Source organism: Pongo abelii, chromosome 16 (genome assembly GCF_028885655.2).
Source record: "Pongo abelii isolate AG06213 chromosome 16, NHGRI_mPonAbe1-v2.0_pri, whole genome shotgun sequence".
Taxonomy (NCBI): Eukaryota; Metazoa; Chordata; class Mammalia; order Primates; family Hominidae; genus Pongo; species Pongo abelii.
In genome coordinates, this window is record NC_072001.2 from 104,719,193 (window position 1) to 104,740,044 (window position 20,852).

A 20,852-nucleotide genomic window follows, 5' to 3' on the forward strand; every position below is an offset into this window, starting at 1 on the left:
TGGGTTTCCTGTTGATTTACACGGTGACAGGATTAGCTCAATCACAGGAGTACCAGCCCTTTTCATTGTGATAGGATCTGTAATAAAACTTGGCTAGTCGTCCTGCAGGGAGGGGATTTATTACTCACTCAGGCTCTGGCTCTCCACATGGCCCCTGAGGTCCACACAGCTCTGTGGGGAGGGAGGGGGGTGCTGCTTTCCTAGATTGAGGTCTTTGAGCCTCAGGAGGGACAGGACATGGACCAGAAAGGTGATTGGAGCCTGGTCATATTTCAGAAGTTTTGTGATATTTATAGTAACATCTTCTAAAATCAGAAAAGAGGAGAAGACGTTGAATGATGTGTTCTCATGCCCGCCACTGATCCCTTTACAGCAAGCACAGGATTGTCCAGCCAGAGCCCGGGAACACCCATACAGCCAAGACCACTGGACAGCAAGAGCATTTGCACAGCCTTCTAGGATGTGATAAGACAGACTTTGATGCAGAAATTGCCTCTGCGTAGGGAGTAGACACTTTACTGAAAAATTACATTTTTGGCAATACGCTAGGTTCAGCTGGCCAGAGTAGCATCCCTTGAAGAATATCTGATGGACGGCACCTTCAGGATACCGGAGATTAGCATGGACTCAAAGCCCAGCTTTGTCATTTACTCGTGTGCAGCCTCAGTAAAGTTGCTTCAGTTTGCCCTACTGAAAATAATAGTAACGCTGCTGTCCCCATACAGAGGTGCTGTGAGGATGACAGGAGCTGATGTGAGCAGAGCCTGGCACCCAGAGCCTGGCATGAAGTCAGCACTCCGTAAATAGTGGCAACAGTGACCACTGTTGACCAGGAGCTCTCCAGTGGGATAGAGTAGTTAGGGCTGAATACTCTGACCTTCTCTGGATGAGGGCTCACTGTCCTCATCTATGCCTGGGTACACACTTTCTCACATCTTAACATCCCCAAATCAAGAAACATCTCACAGTTGGTGTTTTGCAATCGCCACTGGCCTGGGCTGAAATTGAGTTCTTCCAGAGAGGGTTTATTTTTGCTTCTGCCAGTGATCTGGGGACACAGCTCCTGAAACTCCTTGGGGATCTGCTGAATGGTGTGACCCCAGAGTGAGAACCAGCTTATGGTTCTAATGATCAGTGCAGGACATCTCCCTATTTCTCCGTCCCCTCGCCAGGGCCAAGATAGAAACCTGATGATTCCTTGCTGTTCCTCTCCCTAGTGGGTTTATTTATCATTTTCTCCTGTACTGACAGTAGAGTCTTTCTTTTCCCTCTCCTCCCCTCCCTTCTCTCTCCTCCTCCTTCTTTTCTCTCTTCCTTCCCTCCTTCCCTCCTTCCCTCCTTCCCTCCTTCCTTCCTTTCTCTTTCTTTCTTTCTTTCTTCCTTTCTTTCTTTCTTTCTTTCTTTTTCTTTCTTTCTCTTTCTTTCTTTCTTTCTCCCTTCCCTTCCCTTCTTTTTCTTTTTCTTTCCTGAGACGGAGTTTCACTCTTGTCACCCAGGCTGGAGTGCAATGGTGTAATCTCGGCTCACTGCAACCTCTGGCATCTGGGTTCAAGTGATTCTCCTTTCTCAACCTCCTGAGTAGCTGGGATTACAGGTGCAAGCCACCATGCCTGGCTAATTTTTGTATTTTTAGTAGAGGTGGGGTTTCACCATGTTGGCCAGGCTGGTCTTGAACTCCTGACCTCAGCTGATCCACCTGTCTCAGCCTCCCAAAGTGCTGAGATTACAGGTGTGAGCCACCAGGCCCGGCCAACAGTAGAGCCTTTCATTGTTCCATCTTTAGAGAGGCATCTCCTGTGAGACTTTCCATCTTGGACATTTTTTTTTCTTAGTAATATGTTAAATAATGACACATCTTCCAATTGAGAGTATATCTTAGATTTGATGACATATGATATTAATGCCTTCAAGACATATTGCAGTAAAGAAACTTGTTGAATTCTTCCAAATATATTTGCTGTGTCTGTGTACGTGTGAGTGTGGCATCTATTGATATCCTACAGAAAAGGTACAGAGAGTACAGCATTTTTCATGAAAATCTGTTGTGAATCCTCAGCAAGGTAAAGTCTTTTTCAAAGTAATTGTCTGGCTCAGTTGAATTTTCAAATACATTTCTATCGGGAGAACCCTCGGATACTTTGGGCAGACAGCACTCAGAGGCGAGATACTGATGGGACGTACAGTCATTCCTTAGACCTGACAGTGCTTCTTGAGCCCAGACAAACACCCAAGTTCCCCAGGAACAGGAGGTGTGATGCAGGTCGCGCACAGCCAGTGGGCCTGAGACATGGAGAATCCGGGACAGACTACACCTCTGCCTCCCACCAGCCCCTCCCACCATCCCCGACAAACCTTTACCCAAGCCCGGGTTTCTACAAACCAGGGGTTTCCCCAGCCAGGTCCTCTTCTCTCCCTTTCACGCTTTTCTTTTCTCTCCTTTTTACTCACTCCAAATGCCCCTCACAGCTGCTGCCCCGAGCAGTGGTGGGTCAGGGGCCTTTGGTCCCCTGTAGCTCCAGGCGGCGTCCTTCTGGGCTCTGCCTTCTGCTCGGTGTTCACAGTTTCTCAGTGGCCTCTTCAGTATCTGCTCATTCATACTGAGCTCTACTCCCTGCTGGGGTGGGGGGACATGTGACTATCTGGGGTGGGGAGGGCATGGAGCAGCTCCCACTCTACTCTCCTCTCTGCTTAAACTCTCTTTAGATCCTAGTTTTCTTAAGAGAGAGCCGTTGAAAACTGCTTCTCCTGTGAAACAATTACCGTGGGTCTAGCAATTATGTATCCCAGTGTTCCTTTCCTAAACTCCCATGTGGAAATTTAGTGTCAAACAAGGAATTTAGGGGCAAAAAAGCTGAAACTCCCTGAGAAGCTCTTCCTGACTAAGAATGAGAGCTTGGCAATTCATCTCGTTTCCCTTTTCACCTCAGCATCCAGGAGGCTCAGAGCCACATGTGATAGAAAAATCGTAGTTCTTTATTTCTTCTTTGCTGCAATAGGTAAGATGCCTTTGGTTACAAAATACGAGAGTGCCCAACTGAAATGAGTGCAGACAATAAGGACAATTCATTATTTTGCAAACAAGAAATTGGTAGTAGGTGGACCCAGGGTTGTTAATTCAGCAGCTCAGTGATGCCGGGACTCAAGGTAGCTTTTCTATACTTTACCTGCCTTTCTCCTATTCTTATATGACTGCCGCAGATGGGAGGATCATATCCTCTCAAGACAGTCTCCAGGGAAGAAGCACAGGAGCGACTTTCCATCTCTTGAATGTCTTCATCTCCCTGGGCAGGAAGCACCTAAACCTCCAGTCCACTTCCTCTCGGGCCCCACCTACCAGATCTGGGTCATGGGCCCACCCTCTGCTACCAGGTAATCGTAGACAAGGTGAGCAGGGCGGCTCAGGTTGCTTTCGATTGTTCTTAGCTCTTCTCCTGGGGAACACTCCCGGAGTACATTGCTGCCCCAGATTGAGCAAAACCAGGATGCTGTTAGCGAGGGGCAGCACGGTGGAGGCTGCTGGGCGAGTTCCTTGGGGGTCTACTTCTTGCTCTCTGTTTCTGTTGGATCACCTTCATATAGATTTTCTTAGGCACACGGCAGACTCCAAGCAAATATTTATCGAAAAGTGGAAAGGAAGGGAGGTAGGGAAGGAGGGAAAGAGGGGGAAAGGGAAGGGAGGAGGGGAAGAACAAGAGGGAAGGGGAAGGAAGGCTCAAGTATTATTTAGAATTAATGTGTTCCATAAATTAAATACAACACAAATCAGCTTCAGCAGCGGTGACTCTGACTTTACCCACCTTCCCTGCCCCCACGCCCAGCAGCGCAAGGATGGCGTTGCACTGTGCACAAGCCCAGCAGCGGGGTGTGCCTTTTTCCTGTGTGAAGACACCCTTTGGCTCCACGGTGGGTTTCGGGTTTGTGGCCTAAGTGCTCTTCCCGAGTGAGGGTGAATTGGGAGCTGGGGCTCCCTCCCTAGTCCCGGCAAAGAGCAAAGCAGAAGACGGGATGGGAGTGGGGTCTTTGCAGTGACAAGCAGAGGAGAAGAGCTGGCAGGTTATCCCTTTCTACAAAAGTCTGGTTTTGGGAAGCTGAGTGTAGAAATACATCATGGGAAAATGGGCATTGCGGGGGACCTGCTGGGCTGTGGTGTATACGAAGTGGCCAGGCTGGGTGGGGCTGAGGAATTGCGAGTTCCTATAGACCCCGCCCTTTAGCTGCTCTCTTTCCTCAAGAGCACAGAAGGCACAAACACCATTGCTTCCGCATCCCCCTGCCCTGTCCCTCTCCAAAGCTGCCCCTCCCTTGGTGCCCTGGTCCCCAGGGAATCCTGTCCTCTGCAGGGTCTTGCTCTGGCCGTTCCCCAAACTCCTAACGCTCTAATCTTTTCCTGTCCCCAGATCCTCCCCCTTAGCTGGACGTGTGCCAGAGCTCCCCCACCCGACTCTGAGGAGGCTCCTTATACCTTCCTGTCCCTGCCGCCCCTTCACATCACCTCTGACCTCCTGCCTTCACTTCCCCGGGGTTCCAGGAAAGGTCATATGACACCGCTGTTCACTCACGGGCCTCTCCGTGTCCTCCTCTGCCTCTCCCTCCACTCAGCACCTGCACTCAGTGCAGGTGGAGAAGAAACGCAGCCACCCCGGCGGCTGTCACCTGGCAGCCGTCATTACACACCTCTGGCAGTCTCTCCAAATACCCACCCCTCCTGTCCAACTTGCGTCCTCCATCCTCACCCTCAGCTGACAGCCTTGCTTCCTTCTTACCTCCTTTCTCGGAAGAGACCTTCCTCCTCCATCTGCACCTGTGCCTGCGCCAGGCTCTGCCTCACAGCACTGCTGCAGGTGGTGGGGCCCACTGAGGACCTCCCCTCCCTCACCTGCTGGATCCCAAGCTCCCCCAGCTCCCCAAAGCCACCGCTTCACCATATCACCCTTTCTCCTGCTGAGTTACCTCCATGCACGTACAAGTATAAGCATGTGGTTATACCATCTATCTTTAAAAACCCACAGGACTCTCGCCAGCTACTCTCCCATTCTTCCCTTTTTAGCAACACAAAACTCCTCAAGCAAGTCTCCCCACCCACTGTTTCAGTCTCTCCCGCACTCAAGCCACGCCCTCACTGCCCACCCACAGCTCATCACCATCACCCGCAGCCTGTACGCTGCTAACTCCAGGGGCCGCTCTCTGACCTCCTGTTGGGGGCCTTCCTGCACCTTTGACACAGCTGACACCCCTTGTCCTGGAAGCACATTCCTCTTGTGGCTGCCAAGCTGCCCCTGCTATCCCAGTTCTCCTCTCACCTGTGTAGCTGCTTCTCCTTGGTCTCCATAGCTGGTTCCTTCTTAGCATCGGGGTGCCCCAAGCCCCGACTCTTGGGCGGCTTCTTTTTTGTACCCACCCTCACTCCTGCGACGCTCTCAGTCATTCTCTAACTTTAGGTGCACATTATGTGTGGGTGACTGCCGGTGCCTGTCACTGGCTTGGACTCCTAAACTCCAGGCGGCCGGCAGCTTCTCTCCTTGGATGTCTAAGGCACTTTACAAGCTGAGCTCCTGGTCCTCCCCATCCCCACCACAGAACGCCCCCGCCGCCCTGCCCTGTCCCCAGCTTTCTCCACTACGGCAAATGCCAACTCCACATTTCCACTGCTCAGGCTAAAGCCTGAGGTCATTGTTAACCCCTCCCTTCACCCCAGCACACCCGTGTCTAGACTGTCAGTGAGTCTGGTTGTTTCTACTTTGAAATCCATTCAGAGTCCGGCCACTTCTCACCACACCCCCTGCTACGTCCCTGGGCCAAGCCACCCCCACCTGTCACCTGGTGAAACTCAACAGCCTTCTAAATGCCTTCCCTGTTCCGGCCTTGCCTCTTGCCATCAATCCTCAACACAGAGGATTGTGTGAAAATGGAAGTCAGATCAGGCCGTTCCTCAGCTCTAAGTTCTTCCGTGGCTTCCAACCTCACACAGAGAAAAATGCAAGATTTTTCTCTACCCTCCCCCAAGCACACAGTGGAGGCTGTCAGAAACGAGAAGAGCATTGAACAAGATGGTTAGGGCTTCCTGGAAGAAGCGACTTTTAACCTGAATTTGAAGACATAAACAGGAGGTAGCCAGACGGGTGGACCATCAGTCAGGACTAAGCAAGAAAACAGAGATCACACTGAGGATTTACAGTGCAGGGAGTTGGTGACTCAGGGATGAAGGAGCACACTTTCTCCCACCCCTGGGTGCAGGCATCCCTCCCCCAGCTCCAGGCAAAGGGCTCACTTGAGACCGGCATGTGCAAAGGCCCCGGCGCAGGACGAAGCCTGGTGTGGTGGAGGAGCTAGAGGGCAGGCAGGGCGGCAGGGGCATTGGCAGTGACAGGAGGATAGTGGGAGAGGGGACGAGGGGCACGGCCAGAGGCCAGGCTGTGACACCTTCATCAGCCTTGGCGAGAATTTGGACTCCATCCCAAGAAGGATGGAAAGCGGAGGAGGGGCACTCCCGCAGCTCCAACCCACCTGGCCTCCAAGGCCTTCAGACCGGCACCCGCAGCTCCACGCTGTCTTCAGGAGGCCAGGAACCTTGGTTCCCACATCTTCACCTCCTTACTCAATATCTCCACTCTCTCTGGCCTCTGAAATCCAGAGCAGCCTGTTCTAACCTCCTCACCCCCACCCGAACCAGACCCTGGCCTCAAGGGCGTGCTGTTGCCTTCATGTCCTGACCCAGCGTGGGCTCGGCCTGACTCCCAACTCTCACCAGTCCCCGCACCCGTCCCCAGGCTTCCCACCCCAGCCGAGGGCCCTGTCGCGCTGTCTGTGGTGTTAACTTCCCGGGTGGTCTCTCTGGCTGCAGCCGCTGCCCCTCATCACCCTCCCTGCCGTCTCCAGAGTCTTGGTTCCCAGGCACTCCCGTGAGACGACTTAGACCATCAGTGAGTCTTCTCAGCCAGCAGGGTGGAGATCAAACTCAGGGGCACGGCCTTTAGCAAGCTGGCACTGTTTTTCTTGCTCTTCCTGTCCCACCATAGGGCCAGTTGCTGCTCCCAGACAGACTGGCCCTTCAGGCCCGGGCACCTTAGCTTCCACTATATCTTCCTGACTGGATTCTTCTCGGTCTCCAGGCAGAATGGCTCTCCCTGGCTGTAGGACCTTATGTTTGGGGGCCCGACTGTGATTTGTGGCCTCCCTGCCAGCCCTGTGTGTGACTCACGGTGAGGCCTCAGCGGCTGCTCCCTGCACCCCCATCTAAAGCAGCTCCCTGCACCCCTATTTCTCATTGGCAAGACGAAGCCTCAGACCTGGCAATCTCACTCCACCCCTATTTAAACAAGGCAGAACCTCTGATCTGGAATGTTCCCACTGCAGCCTCTCCCAGAGCCTTGGGAAGGAGTTGGCTAATGCAATGCTGGGTGGCAGGGCTGTGCCAGCAGTGCAGTGATTTTTAAAATATGTGTTAGAGCCCTGGATCTTTCCTATAAATGAGATGGTCGGCCATCATCCTAAATGTCACTCCCTCACTATTAGGCCACAGTGATGTTCCTAAAAGAGTCAACAATAGAAGACCTGTTTGTAGGTATCTAGGAGCCGGCAGCAGACCCTGGGGACACGGGACCAAAGGTAGGGAGGTTTCAACTCTGGATCTCCATCAATTCTGAGCACCTGGGTGACCGGGGTGGGTTTCAGGCTTCCTGAGCTGGGGCTACAGGAGTGCAAAGGGGTTTTATGATGAGTCCATGTATTAAATGAAATAAGGGCCCACAGAAAAGAGAAGGCTGGGACCACAGCTGTCCAAGAAGCAAGGCACAGAGGCAAGCAGGTTCCTTCCCACACACAGTGGAGGCCCACTCAAAAGGTGATCCTGAAGAAATTATGTTAGAATCAGCAGAGTGGGCCTCGGCTGAGTGTGGAATCCAGCCCACTACTTGCTGGCTGTGTGACCTTGGACCAGGCACCTACCCTCCTATGCTTCCGTTTTCTCTGCTGTAGAAGAGGCTGCCAATGATGCTTTCCCTTAGGGAGTGAGCCAGGCCGTAACTCAAGGCTAGGCAGCACCTGGCAGCTGGCATGCTGGCAGCAGACCTCCTGACACACGTGCCCTTGGTTTGGCAGATGCTGGCAACGGTTGTGGTGACAGCGGACACATGAACCATGACAGCTGGAAGGGAACAGTGGAGGGGACGGCGCTATGCTGAGTTACATTTAGACCTCACTAAAACCTAAGTGGTTCCTGTTAACTTGCTTGGGTCTACGTGGTGGATTTAGGGCTTCCAAAAATCCTCTTAAGGCTTTTTATATCCTCCTCACTATTTATAGTCTAAACTCCCCCAAATCCCCAACCCAGGCAAAATCATTCCTGCTATGTTTTCTTTTGATGCCAAGCTCACCAGCAGCAGAGAACATAGCTGCATGACATGGGGCCCAACAGGCTGCTCATGCCTGTTCCCCTCCCTCCAGGAGTGAGACTTGGGAAATCCTTTACCCTCTACAAGTTCTGTCTTTATCCTTTGCAGGGTCGCCTGCCACAATGTCCGACTCCTGCCACCCATAGGAACTCCAGCAATGCTACTGATTCCCACCATCCAATATTGTGATTTTTCAAAGGTTGAAAATTGGATAAGCAAACAACACATATGTGGCCCAAATGATTTTGCATCTGGGTCTTTTCATCTGGACTGGGGCCAATTCCCTTATTCTTTTTCCTTCTCCTTCTGAGCCCTTTCTCCCTCCATCCTGTAAAAGTAATCTTTCATTAGAAATCAGCAAAGTGGAACAGTATACTCCCTCCTGAGCATGTACCAGTCACAGGTCACAGGTGATCACCACTGTCAAGAAGAAAGTCTAATTCAGTCCTCACCTTTGATAGACGGGAAGTCTGGAACCTTCTTAGTCACGGCCTCTCAGGTGGAAGATAACAGGAGACTTGCCACAGTGCATGGCAGGGCCACGAGACAGCAGGAGGGGAAGTGACACTCAAGTCCTGTTGCCTAGAATAGGCAGGGGATGGTCCAAGTGAAGTGGGATTGCTCAGGCAGGAAGAGAAGAGGCAGAGGAGCACTGTGGTTAGGGAAGAGACTCCAGCGCTGACCACCTGGGTTCTCATCCCAGCTCGGCCACCTCCCAGGTGCCTGACCTCAGATGAGTCCATTGACCTCTCTGGGCCTCATTCTTCCCAGCTGAGCATAAAATGGGCATATGTGTCCACCTTAAATGAATTAGTGTACAGTGCCTTGACCTGGGCCTGGCAGTCAGACAGCATTATGTGAGAGCTGTTCTCATCAGGCCAGAGGTTTAGCAATACCTCATTGCTACTTGTAAACATGCCTGGTTCTGGAAGTGTCTGTGTGCGTGCATCTGTGTTAACACAGACATGCCCCAGGCTGGCCAGCCCCACAGGCCAGCCTTGTATCTCCCCCAGCAGAGACCCCCAGGCCAGCCTCTCCTCTCCCTCCACAGCCCAGACCTAGAAGGACTGCACAGCCTGGGGACCTCAGCTCCTTCCTGTACGTGCCTGGTGAAGGGAGGGAAACAGGCAGTGAAGGAAGAAAGAGCAAAGGAAGAGACAAAATCTCACCTCTCCTGAACCCTCTGTAAGGCTTTTGCATCCGTTCATGTCTGAGCTCCTAAAGCCCCTGTCTCCTGTTTTACAAACAAGAAAGGCCCGATCCTCCGAGGGAGCCAGGGCTTTGCCTAAGGTCTTGTCAGGTGAACAGTTAGGGTTCTGGAATGGGTGGCTGTAAAGGCACAAGGCAAAGGCAGAGGGAGGAGGCTGGGCAGCCACCCGGCCCCATCTCTTCCTGCCACGCCGTGAGGGCATCCTCAGATGAGGACCCAGGCACAAGAGCCTCGACGGGAGGGGAGAAGGACACCCCGGCTGGCCCATCCCCACGGGTCGGCAGAAACGGGAGACAGGCCTGAGGACTCCCTGGTGACCAGGGACCATCTGTGGCATCCCCCTCCAGGACTGTGCCCCGGGAAGAACAGCTCCCTGGGGATCAGCAGGCTGCACTGTTGCCCCCTGGAGGATGCAGAAGAAGAGAGACACGGTGCCCGGACTCGCCAGCCCCGTGATCCCAAGCTGGGAACCCCTGGGCAGGCTTCAGACTCCTTTACTCTCTGCCTGTCACACCCCCAGGCCCCTCCTGCCAGGGGGAGCTCCAGGGAGTGAGTCCCCGCTGGTGGCGGGGAAGCCCGTGCTTTGGGATGGAAAAGCCCGAGGCCGCAGCAGCTCCCTGGCCACCATCGTGCAAAGGCAGCAAGGCGGACAGTCGAAGGACGTGCGTCCTCCAGGGGCTTGATCCTTTTGATGCCTGCTGATGAGGGACAAGTCACTGTCTATGAAGGGTCTACAATGTCCCCAAATTCTGCCCGTAATGTCGCTTTAGAAGTCAAGCCTATCCCTGCTAGTGGCATTTGGGAGCTGAATTATATCTTCTTTTAAAAAGATAAAAAAAGCTTCTCTCCAGAGAAGTATTCAGATGCCCATGAGCTCTGCCATCGAATATGAATATTCTCTTAAAAATAAAAATTATGGCACACTTAAAAAGGAGCATATTGTGTCAGCACCGGTGATAAGACAATTTATTACTGTCTACAAAAGGAAGGCTCTAATGCCGTGGTAGAGGCTGGCTCAGCGGGCTGTAAATTATGAGCCATTCTCTGGCTGGCGGAAATAAATCCTCTTGTCACTCACTGCGCTCTCCCCTTGACAGGCCAGCAGGCCGCCGGGAGCGTGCAGAGTCAGGAATTCCATGTCCCTGACCTGAGAGCCGCAGCACTCCACCTCCTGGGCCTCACTCCGCCCTGAACGCACGCACACTTCATGACATCTCTGATCACGTCTTTGGGACACATGCCCTTTTTGGCTTGAAAAAGTAGCAACTGTTTGTGGCCTTCTCACAGGCTGAAAAGAACAAGCGGGGTCCAGTGGAGAAAGGTGTGACTTCAGCGAGGCTCCCTCCACCCCTCTCGGCTGCTTTCCTGGTCTGAAAGTAGAATTGGACCCAGAGGGCAAGCCAACAGGTAGAGCTGTTTCCACCTGCGTGTGCTGCCTGTGAGCTGGGGAACTGCCCACACTGGGAGGGGTTGGGAAGCGTAGGAGGGCACCTGTCGCAGACCTTGAGGAGGGGCTGCCTTTCCCCTCCAGGGGATTCCCAGGGCCAGACCACAATTCCAGAATTCAGTGAAAACACAGCCAAATCCTATTCCCTCCCGATCCCACCCTGATCCCTGCCTCTGGTAAACTGGTAAGTCTTTTCTTCCCCACCACCACCTCCCACTCACCACCTTCCTAAAGCAATCTGTCCCATCAGCCCCTACTGTGAGTACAGCCCTCTAAGCCACTCAGAGGGACTTTCTTTGGAGCTCACTGTCGGAGACACCCTGCATGCATCCAGGTAGAGACACCATGAGCAAAGAATACGGGCAGGGCATGGTGGCTCACGCCTGTAATCCCAGCACTTTGGGAGGCCGAGATGGGCGGATCATGAGGTCAGGAGATCGAGACCATCCTGGCTAACACGGTGAAACCCCGTCTCTACTAAAAATACAAAAAATTAGCCGGGCGTGGTGGCAGGCGCCTGTAGTCCCAGCTACTCAGGAGGCTGAGGCAGGAGAATGGCATGAACCTGGGAGGCGGAGCTGGCAGTGAGCTGAGATCACGCCACTGCACTCCAGCCTGGACAACAGAGCAAGACTCCGTCTCAAAAAACAAAACAAAACAAAACAAATACGGATACTTGCTAGGCAGTAAGTATGATTAAATGTGTCTGCTGTGTAAGAACTTGGGATTAAATGTTTCCAAAGAATGGTTGAGGAATCAGCTGGTATGATTGCCAGATAAATACTAGATGCCCAGTTAAATTTGAATTTCAGATAAACAATGAAAACACTTTTGGTTTAAGCATACTCACACAAAAGTTGGGATACACTTGCACTCATAAAATTATGTTTTATTTATCTGAAATTCAAATTTACCTGAGTGTCTGTCCTGTATTATTATTTGCTAAATCTGGCAACTCTGGGTGGGCAGGAGAGCCAAATGCTCAAGTTGGAACTGGCTAGGGAAATGCATCCCTAATATTTTAAAAAGAAGTGGCAGGCGCAGGTTTTGGTTGAAAAAATACAGAACATTTTCTCTTGGGGCCTGGAATCATGGCAACTTAAACCATTAAAAGTATCCTACTGATCTCAAATACAGTCCATTAGGCATCCAGGAAGATTAAAACATAACAAAAATAAAAGTGACAAAAGAGACAGAGGGGAGAAAGATCAAGAACTAAATGGAACATCTGATATTCATGGAAGCTGTGATAGTTCCGAAACTGCACATTCGAGAAGTTTTGCCAGCTGGTATTTCAGGAAGGGTTTGGGGGAACAGGGGAAGAGCCCTTCTGCTGGCCCATCTCCCTTCTCGTCCCAGCCTCAATCTGCTCCAAGACAGGAAGAGCAAAGGCGAGAAGGAGCCATGCCCCAGGACGGATGAGGGCCAGCAGGAATATCACGTCACCCACACCATTAGTTGGGTATGCTTGGTCTTCCCCGCTCAGCCTTCTTCCCTCTTCCCGTGCTCAACCCCAGACACGTCAGCAAAATGGACAGCCATCCAAGCCAGAGGCACCCCTTCCAAACAGTTCTCATTCATTCTACTTCATCATTTTCTTTAACATCTTATTTGTCCTTGAATTTTCTATTTTACCTTTGCTCCACTTTCTAGTTATTTCCCCCTCCCCCAAAAATGTTTTCTGGTGGCCAGTAAGATATTTGTCCTCTCTGGAAGAACAGGGAAATCCCTGATGAGACCCGATGCGAATTCACAGTGTCGTCATGTCTGTCCTGTGAGATTAGGCACCCACGAACCTTCCCAGCTTTGTGTGGATCAAGCAGGTAAGAACAGAACAACCTTTGTTGCTCCCAGTGCCCACGGTGAGATACACTTCAGAGGTGAGAAATGGATTGTGCAGCAGCTCAGACCCCAGGCAGGAGGCCACGGGGACACCCACCACTCTTTGCAGTGAGGGCTCCGGCACGGTGGAGAAGATGTTGAAAACCCTGTCTTCTAGGTTCAAGCATCAGGTCATGGAGGTAAAGGGAGAAAGGGTGAGGTTAAGGGCCTGCAAAGCTGGCTTATCCGACAACCTATTAACTGTAGTTCAATATTTACCAGCCCTTCTGGAGATGTATAGAAGAATGACAATGTTCAGACTATCAATGTCAAGATTGTAAGGAGTCTGCCCGAGTCATGGGTTAAATTGTACCCATGAATATTTTATTGAACTGTTTCCTAATTGTTTACAAGCTGGACATTTTTGTCAGCCATACACAGCAGTGTTGTGTGCTACCCAGAAGTTTTGACTCATCAACACTTTGTCAGGTTAACAGAGAGCAGGCTGCATTTGCCATCTCAAACCCAGAGTTCTTTCTGTTCTGTATTATTTTGTGATTTGGTCCAGAGAAAAATGATGGATCAAGGCAGAAAAGCAGGTAACGGGCTGTCCCCAGATGAGCACATTAAAAGGCAAAGAGCTATCAAAATGTCACAAACTTTAGTTACAGCCCATCATTGGAGAGATTTCCAGCCGAGAGCATCCACCTTGACATCCTCCCCTCCCCCAGCTCCATCAGGCAAGAAGAGGCTCCTGCTGACAGACATTAGGGACACGAACCAAACTGACACAGTGGATTAATCCTGGTGTCTGGGGAGCAGGTAGGACATGTCACGTCAGTAGGTGTCTGGGCACCTTTTAGAACAGGCCTTAATGGCCCATCCTGGCCCTAATCGTCCCTCACATGCCACGGTTCTGCTCTTTCATCTTCGCTGTGTGTGTCCCATGAAGTCTCATTTTAAACAATGCAGCAAGGCACAGTGACCACCACATAAATCCACTTTCCTAGGGCCTTGCCACAGATGCCAGCAGAGCCACCAGCCCCCATCCCCAAAGGAAAACACAACCAAAGAGTCATTAAAACGAAGAAAACCACAACCATGGTAAATTTGTCAGTGTTGGTGGAGAAGATAATGATACTGAAAATAGCCTGAAACTGTTTGTCAGATGGCTTGCATTTTTGGTCACAGGAGAACATTTTCTATGTGACATGTGTAAGTGATCTATGGGATCTTGTCATCAGTGAGGTCAGAGCACTCACTGATGCTGAAATTTGGAGGGCTCCCCAGGCTGCCCTCATTGTTCTTGCAATATGGCTGCCAGGGTAGCCGGTGTGAAGGATGGGGTGGGCTCACCCTGGGTGTGAAGGATGGGGTAGGTTCACCCTGGGTGTGAAGACATGGGGTGGGCTCACCCTGGGTGTGAAGGATGGGGTGGGTTCACCCTGGGTGTGAAGGATGGGGTAAGTTCACCCTGGATGTGAAGGATGGGGTGGGTTCACCCTGGGTGTGAAGGATGGGGTGGGTTCACCCTGGGTGTGAAGACATGGGGTGGGCTCACCCTGGGTGTGAAGGATGGGGTAGGCTCACCCTGGGTGTGAAGACATGGGGTGGGCTCACCCTGGGTGTGAAGGATGGGGTAAGTTCACCCTGGGTGTGAAGGATGGGGTGGGCTCACCCTGGGTGTGAAGGATGGGGTAAGTTCACCCTGGGTGTGAAGGATGGGGCGGGTTCACCCTGGGTGTGAAGGATGGGGTAGGCTCACCCTGGGTGTGAAGGATGGGGTAAGTTCACCCTGGGTGTGAAGGATGGGGTAAGTTCACCCTGGGTGTGAAGACATGGGGTGGGCTCACCCTGGGTGTGAAGGATGGGGTAGGCTCACCCTGGGTGTGAAGGATGGGGTAAGTTCACCCTGGGTGTGAAGGATGGGGTGGGCTCACCCTGGGTGTGAAGACATGGGGTGGGCTCACCCTGGGTGTGAAGGATGGGGTGGGCTCACCCTGGGTGTGAAGACATGGGGTAAGTTCACCCTGGGTGTGAAGGATGGGGTGGGTTCACCCTGGGTGTGAAGGATGGGGTGGGTTCACCCTGGGTGTGAAGGATGGGGTAGGCTCACCCTGGGTGTGAAGGATGGGGTAAGTTCACCCTGGGTGTGAAGGATGGGGTAGGCTCACCCTGGGTGTGAAGGATGGGGTAAGTTCACCCTGGGTGTGAAGGATGGGGTGGGCTCACCCTGGGTGTGAAGGATGGGGTGGGCTCACCCTGGGTGTGAAGGATGGGGTAAGTTCACCCTGGGTGTGAAGGATGGGGTAAGTTCACCCTGGGTGTGAAGGATGGGGTAGGCTCACCCTGGGTGTGAAGGATGGGGTGGGCTCACCCTGGGTGTGAAGGATGGGGTGGGCTCACCCTGGGTGTGAAGGATGGGGTGGGCTCACCCTGGGTGTGAAGGATGGGGTAAGTTCACCCTGGGTGTGAAGGATGGGGTGGGCTCACCCTGGGTGTGAAGGATGGGGTGGGCTCACCCTGGGTGTGAAGGATGGGGTGGGCTCACCCTGGGTGTGAAGGATGGGGTGGGCTCACCCTGGGTGTGAAGGATGGGGTGGGCTCACCCTGGGTGTGAAGGATGGGGTGGGCTCACCCTGGGTGTGAAGGATGGGGTGGGCTCACCCTGGGTGTGAAGGATGGGGTGGGCTCACCCTGGGTGTGAAGGATGGGGTGGGCTCACCCTGGGTGTGAAGGATGGGGTGGGCTCACCCTGGGTGTGAAGGATGGGGTGGGCTCACCCTGGGTGTGAAGGATGGGGTGGGCTCACCCTGGGTGTGAAGGATGGGGTGGGCTCACCCTGGGTGTGAAGGATGGGGTGGGCTCACCCTGGGTGTGAAGACATGGGGTGGGTTCACCCTGGGTGTGAAGGATGGGGTGGGTTCACCCTGGGTGTGAAGACATGGGGTGGGTTCACCCTGGGTGTGAAGGATGGGGTGGGTTCACCCTGGGTGTGAAGGATGGGGTAAGTTCACCCTGGGTGTGAAGGATGGGGTAGGCTCACCCTGGGTGTGAAGGATGGGGTAGGCTCACCCTGGATGTGAAGGATGGGGTAGGTTCACCCTGGGTGTGAAGGATGGGGTGGGCTCACCCTGGGTGTGAAGGATGGGGTGGGCTCACCCTGGGTGTGAAGGATGGGGTGGGCTCACCCTGGGTGTGAAGACATGGGGTAAGTTCACCCTGGATGTGAAGGATGGGGTAGGCTCACCCTGGGTGTGAAGGATGGGGTAAGTTCACCCTGGGTGTGAAGGATGGGGTGGGCTCACCCTGGGTGTGAAGGATGGGGTGGGCTCACCCTGGGTGTGAAGGATGGGGTGGGCTCACCCTGGGTGTGAAGGATGGGGTGGGCTCACCCTGGGTGTGAAGGATGGGGTGGGTTCACCCTGGGTGTGAAGGATGGGGTGGGTTCACCCTGGGTGTGAAGGATGGGGTGGGTTCACCCTGGGTGTGAAGGATGGGGTGGGCTCACCCTGGGTGTGAAGGATGGGGTGGGCTCACCCTGGGTGTGAAGGATGGGGTGGGCTCACCCTGGGTGTGAAGGATGGGGTGGGCTCACCCTGGGTGTGAAGGATGGGGTGGGCTCACCCTGGGTGTGAAGGATGGGGTGGGTTCACCCTGGGTGTGAAGGATGGGGTGGGTTCACCCTGGGTGTGAAGGATGGGGTGGGTTCACCCTGGGTGTGAAGGATGGGGTGGGTTCACCCTGGGTGTGAAGGATGGGGTGGGTTCACCCTGGATGTGAAGGATGGGGTGGGTTCACCCTGGGTGTGAAGGATGGGGTAGGCTCACCCTGGGTGTTTGCACCCGCGTCCTTGCTGCTTCCGGGTCCCTGGGACGCTGCCTGTGGTCTGCACTGCTTGGGAGGTCCGTGGAACATTTTGCTCACAATGTTCATAAGTAATACAAAATAGTATCCTTCTCCCACAAGGGTAGGGCAGGGAGAACTGGGAGAACAAGAAGCTATTGGCACCTGCCAGGTGGAAAGCAGGTGGACAACTCAATAGAGGGTCTGTCTGTTGGCACCCAGTGGTGGCGAACTGCTTACGTAAAGGAGAAACAAAAAGGATGCTAAGTCTCTTGAATGAAACCGGGGCCCATCACACAACTCTCTCATAAGCCCAGCACAGCTCACCAGGGCCTCTCTTGACCAGAGGCTTCTGCAGAATTCCGTCAGAATGGAGGCTCACACCTGCTAGTTGGCTCTATCGCTAAAGGTCATAATAATGGAACTTCTCTTATACCTGATATTTTTCAGGTCTTCTGAATCACATTTTACAAAAACAACTTGGCAATTTTGATTCAAAATACAGATGCTTCATTTTTCCTGTAATTTTCCTGCACAAACACACACACACACATGCACACTGCCATCAAACTAATACTTCACACACACACACACACACTGCCATCAAACTAATACTACACACACACACACACACACACTGCCATCAAACTAATACTATACAGACACACACACACGCACACTGCCATCAAACTAATACTACACACACACACACACACTGCCATCAAACTAATACTACACACACACACACACTGCCATCAAACTAATACTACACACACACACACGCACACTGCTATCAAACATACTACACACACGCACACACACAGCCATCAAACTAATACTACACACACACACAGCCATCAAACTAATACTACACACACACACACAGCCATCAAACTAATACTACACACACGCACACACACACAGCCATCAAACTAATACTATACAGACACACACACACACACACACTGCCATCAAATTAATACTACACACACACGCACACTGCCATCAAACTAATACTACACACACACACGCACACTGCCATCAAACTAATACTACACACACACACATGCACACTGCCATCAAACGAATACTACACACACACACACACACACTGCCATCAAACTAATACTTCACACACACACACGCACACTGCCATCAAACTAATACTACACACACACACACACACTGCCATCAAACGAATACTACACACACACACACACACTGCCATCAAACTAATACTTCACACACACACACGCACACTGCCATCAAACTAATACTACACACACACACACGCACACTGCCATTAAACGAATACTACACACACACACACACACTGCCATCAAACTAATACTTCACACACACACACGCACACTGCCATCAAACTAATACTACACACACACACACAGCCATCAAATTAATACTACACACACACACATACACACTGCCATCAAACGAATACTACACACACACACACACACACACACAGCCATCAAACTAATACTACACACACACACATACGCACACTGCCATCAAACTAATACTATACAGACACACACACACACACACTGCCATCAAATTAATACTACACACACACGCACACTGCCATCAAACTAATACTACACACACGCACACACACACACACACACACACACACTGCCATCAAACTAATACTTCATATCCACTGTAAGCTTATCTTTAATTTTAGGGCTGAATTTTGGGGCTGGAAGTACTAATGAGGAAGGGACTGTTCCCACCCGCTGGCAAGGCCACCATCCTGGAACCTGATGACAAATGCATGACAGATGCTGAATATCCTCCTGTCTTGATTGCCTAAAAAATTGCTTTTCACTATCAGCATGTTTTCATATCTGGTTTTCAGAACATAAATGTATTCACAATTCAACATTTTAGTTTATTCATTTAAAGCATTAAAAAATGTTTCTCAGAATATGCATGGTCGAGAAGGGCATATTATTAAAGCGAAAGTCATCCACTCCATTCCCTTGTCCTACCCATAGTCCCAGAGGCCACCACCTTTCAGCATTTCTGCATTTTGCTTTCCTAGTGGCTAGCATCCTCATTCTGCATGGCATCCTAACATCTCTATGTTGATATTCAACTTGGGCTCTGTCTATTGACTCCTTGCCATGAAACACAAGGCTTTAGCTGACTTACACTACACCCTCCCCTAAATTTTCACAGTTACACTGTTATTTTTAGTTTTCTGTTGTTTGCCTTTGTAACTTGCAATCTCTTATCTAACTATCATTTCTTGTTCTATTGTTTTCAGATAATAGATCAGTTTCTCTTAGCCATACCTTAACTTTTATACTGTCAGAGGTGATCATTTTATATACTGTCTTATAAACATAAGGCTTTCATGCTTTGTCCACCGGTTGATTCTAAAAATCTAAAAAAAAAAAAAAAAAAACACTGTGTACATAATTATGACTTTGTAAATATTGTTCCGTCAAAGTCAATCAGTATGTTAGGATTTTATTTATTTTTCTCTAGGTCCAGTATCATTAACCATAAGTGACATGAAAGGTTAATTATTAAATTCATGTCACATCTTTATTTCCTTTATATTTAGGCACAGACATAAATATCCTAAATAGCTTTTTGTTTTTCTTGGGATTTTAAATTGCACTACTTGTGTTTTTGTCAGATCCTCAGAATTACCAAACCTCTTAATCATACTGTTTCTTGAAGCTTTTTGCTGGACTATATTTTGCGGTCACAGAAAGGAAAGGGTGCTTTGGAGGCAAATTCTCTGAGTACTTGTAAAATTAAAACTCTTGCTCACGTGCTTAACAATTTTCTAGGTATAGAATTCTGGGTTTTAAATCACATTTCCCAGAATTTTTTTTCTTCTTAGTATTCAATGTTCCTGACAAGATGTCTGAGGCCAGGATTATTTTTGGTCTTTTGAGAATGACTTTTCTTGTTTCCTGGAAGCTTTTAGGAATTTCTCTTTATGTTCAACGTTCTAAAATATCTTGAGTCTGTGTCAGGGCATAAGTCTTTAGTTCTTTATTCTACTTGGAACTTGGAGAGTCTTTTAGTCTAGAGATAATTATCTTTCTTCATTTCTGGAAAACTTTGTTCTACCATGTCTCTATTCTTTTAAATTTAATAAAGTGTACATTTATATAATTAAAAAAATTAAACAGTTCTATAAATCTACAAGTGATATTAGCAGTTTTCCTCCCACTCCCTGGAAGCCATGACTTTCAGTGCTTTTAGTTTTCTTGTATTTGCCTCCAAATTTCTAAATAGCAGGTTTAAATTCCTGTTTATTAATATTTTTAGTTTTAAATAGAATATGTTTACTTCAGGCAATGGACAATAAGGGTTTAGCTTTCCACTCTACTCCCACACCCTTAAATATATTTCTTTTCCATCCCATTCCTCTAATAGAATGGCACAATTTTAGGGCAAATCAATATTTAGCATTTATTTTATTATGCCCATGGAAATACTATTTGAGGCTATAGCTATATGCATTCTAATTTCCTTTATTTTCTTATATAGTTTTTGTTTTCACTGGAGTCAACCTTTATCCCATTTGTTTGGTTTCACTATGTACCTATCACAAATCCATCTCCAAATTCCTCAACAGAGAAAAGTCTCCTTCCTGAGAAAAAAAAAAGCAGGAACAATTTTTAAAAGTTGAGACATTGCATTCTGAAAATGCCCAGTAGTCTTTATTCTAGCCCAAGAGCACGTTACTCCTTTGGCTGAGGATATATAATTCTAATTTGGAAATCATTTTCAATAAGAATGTTGAAGGCCTTGCTCTGTTATCGTTTAGCGCTCACCATTGCTTTAGAGAAGCCTAACGCAGAACTAATTCTAGACCTTCGTGTGCGACTTGTTCTTTCTTTCAAAGAGCATTAGTACCTTCTCTTTGTTCCCAGTGTTTTGAAACTTCATGTGAATGTGCTTTGTGTGGCTTTGTTTTCATTCATTGTACTGAGCACTTGGTGAACCTCTCAGCCTAGAAATTGATGTCCTTGGGATCCAGGAAATTTTTCTTGAATTGTTTCTTTGGTGAATTGCTCCCTTCCATTTTTTTTCTCTATTTTTGAAAGCCCTATTATTTAAGACATATTTCCTGTTTAGTCTAATTTTCTTG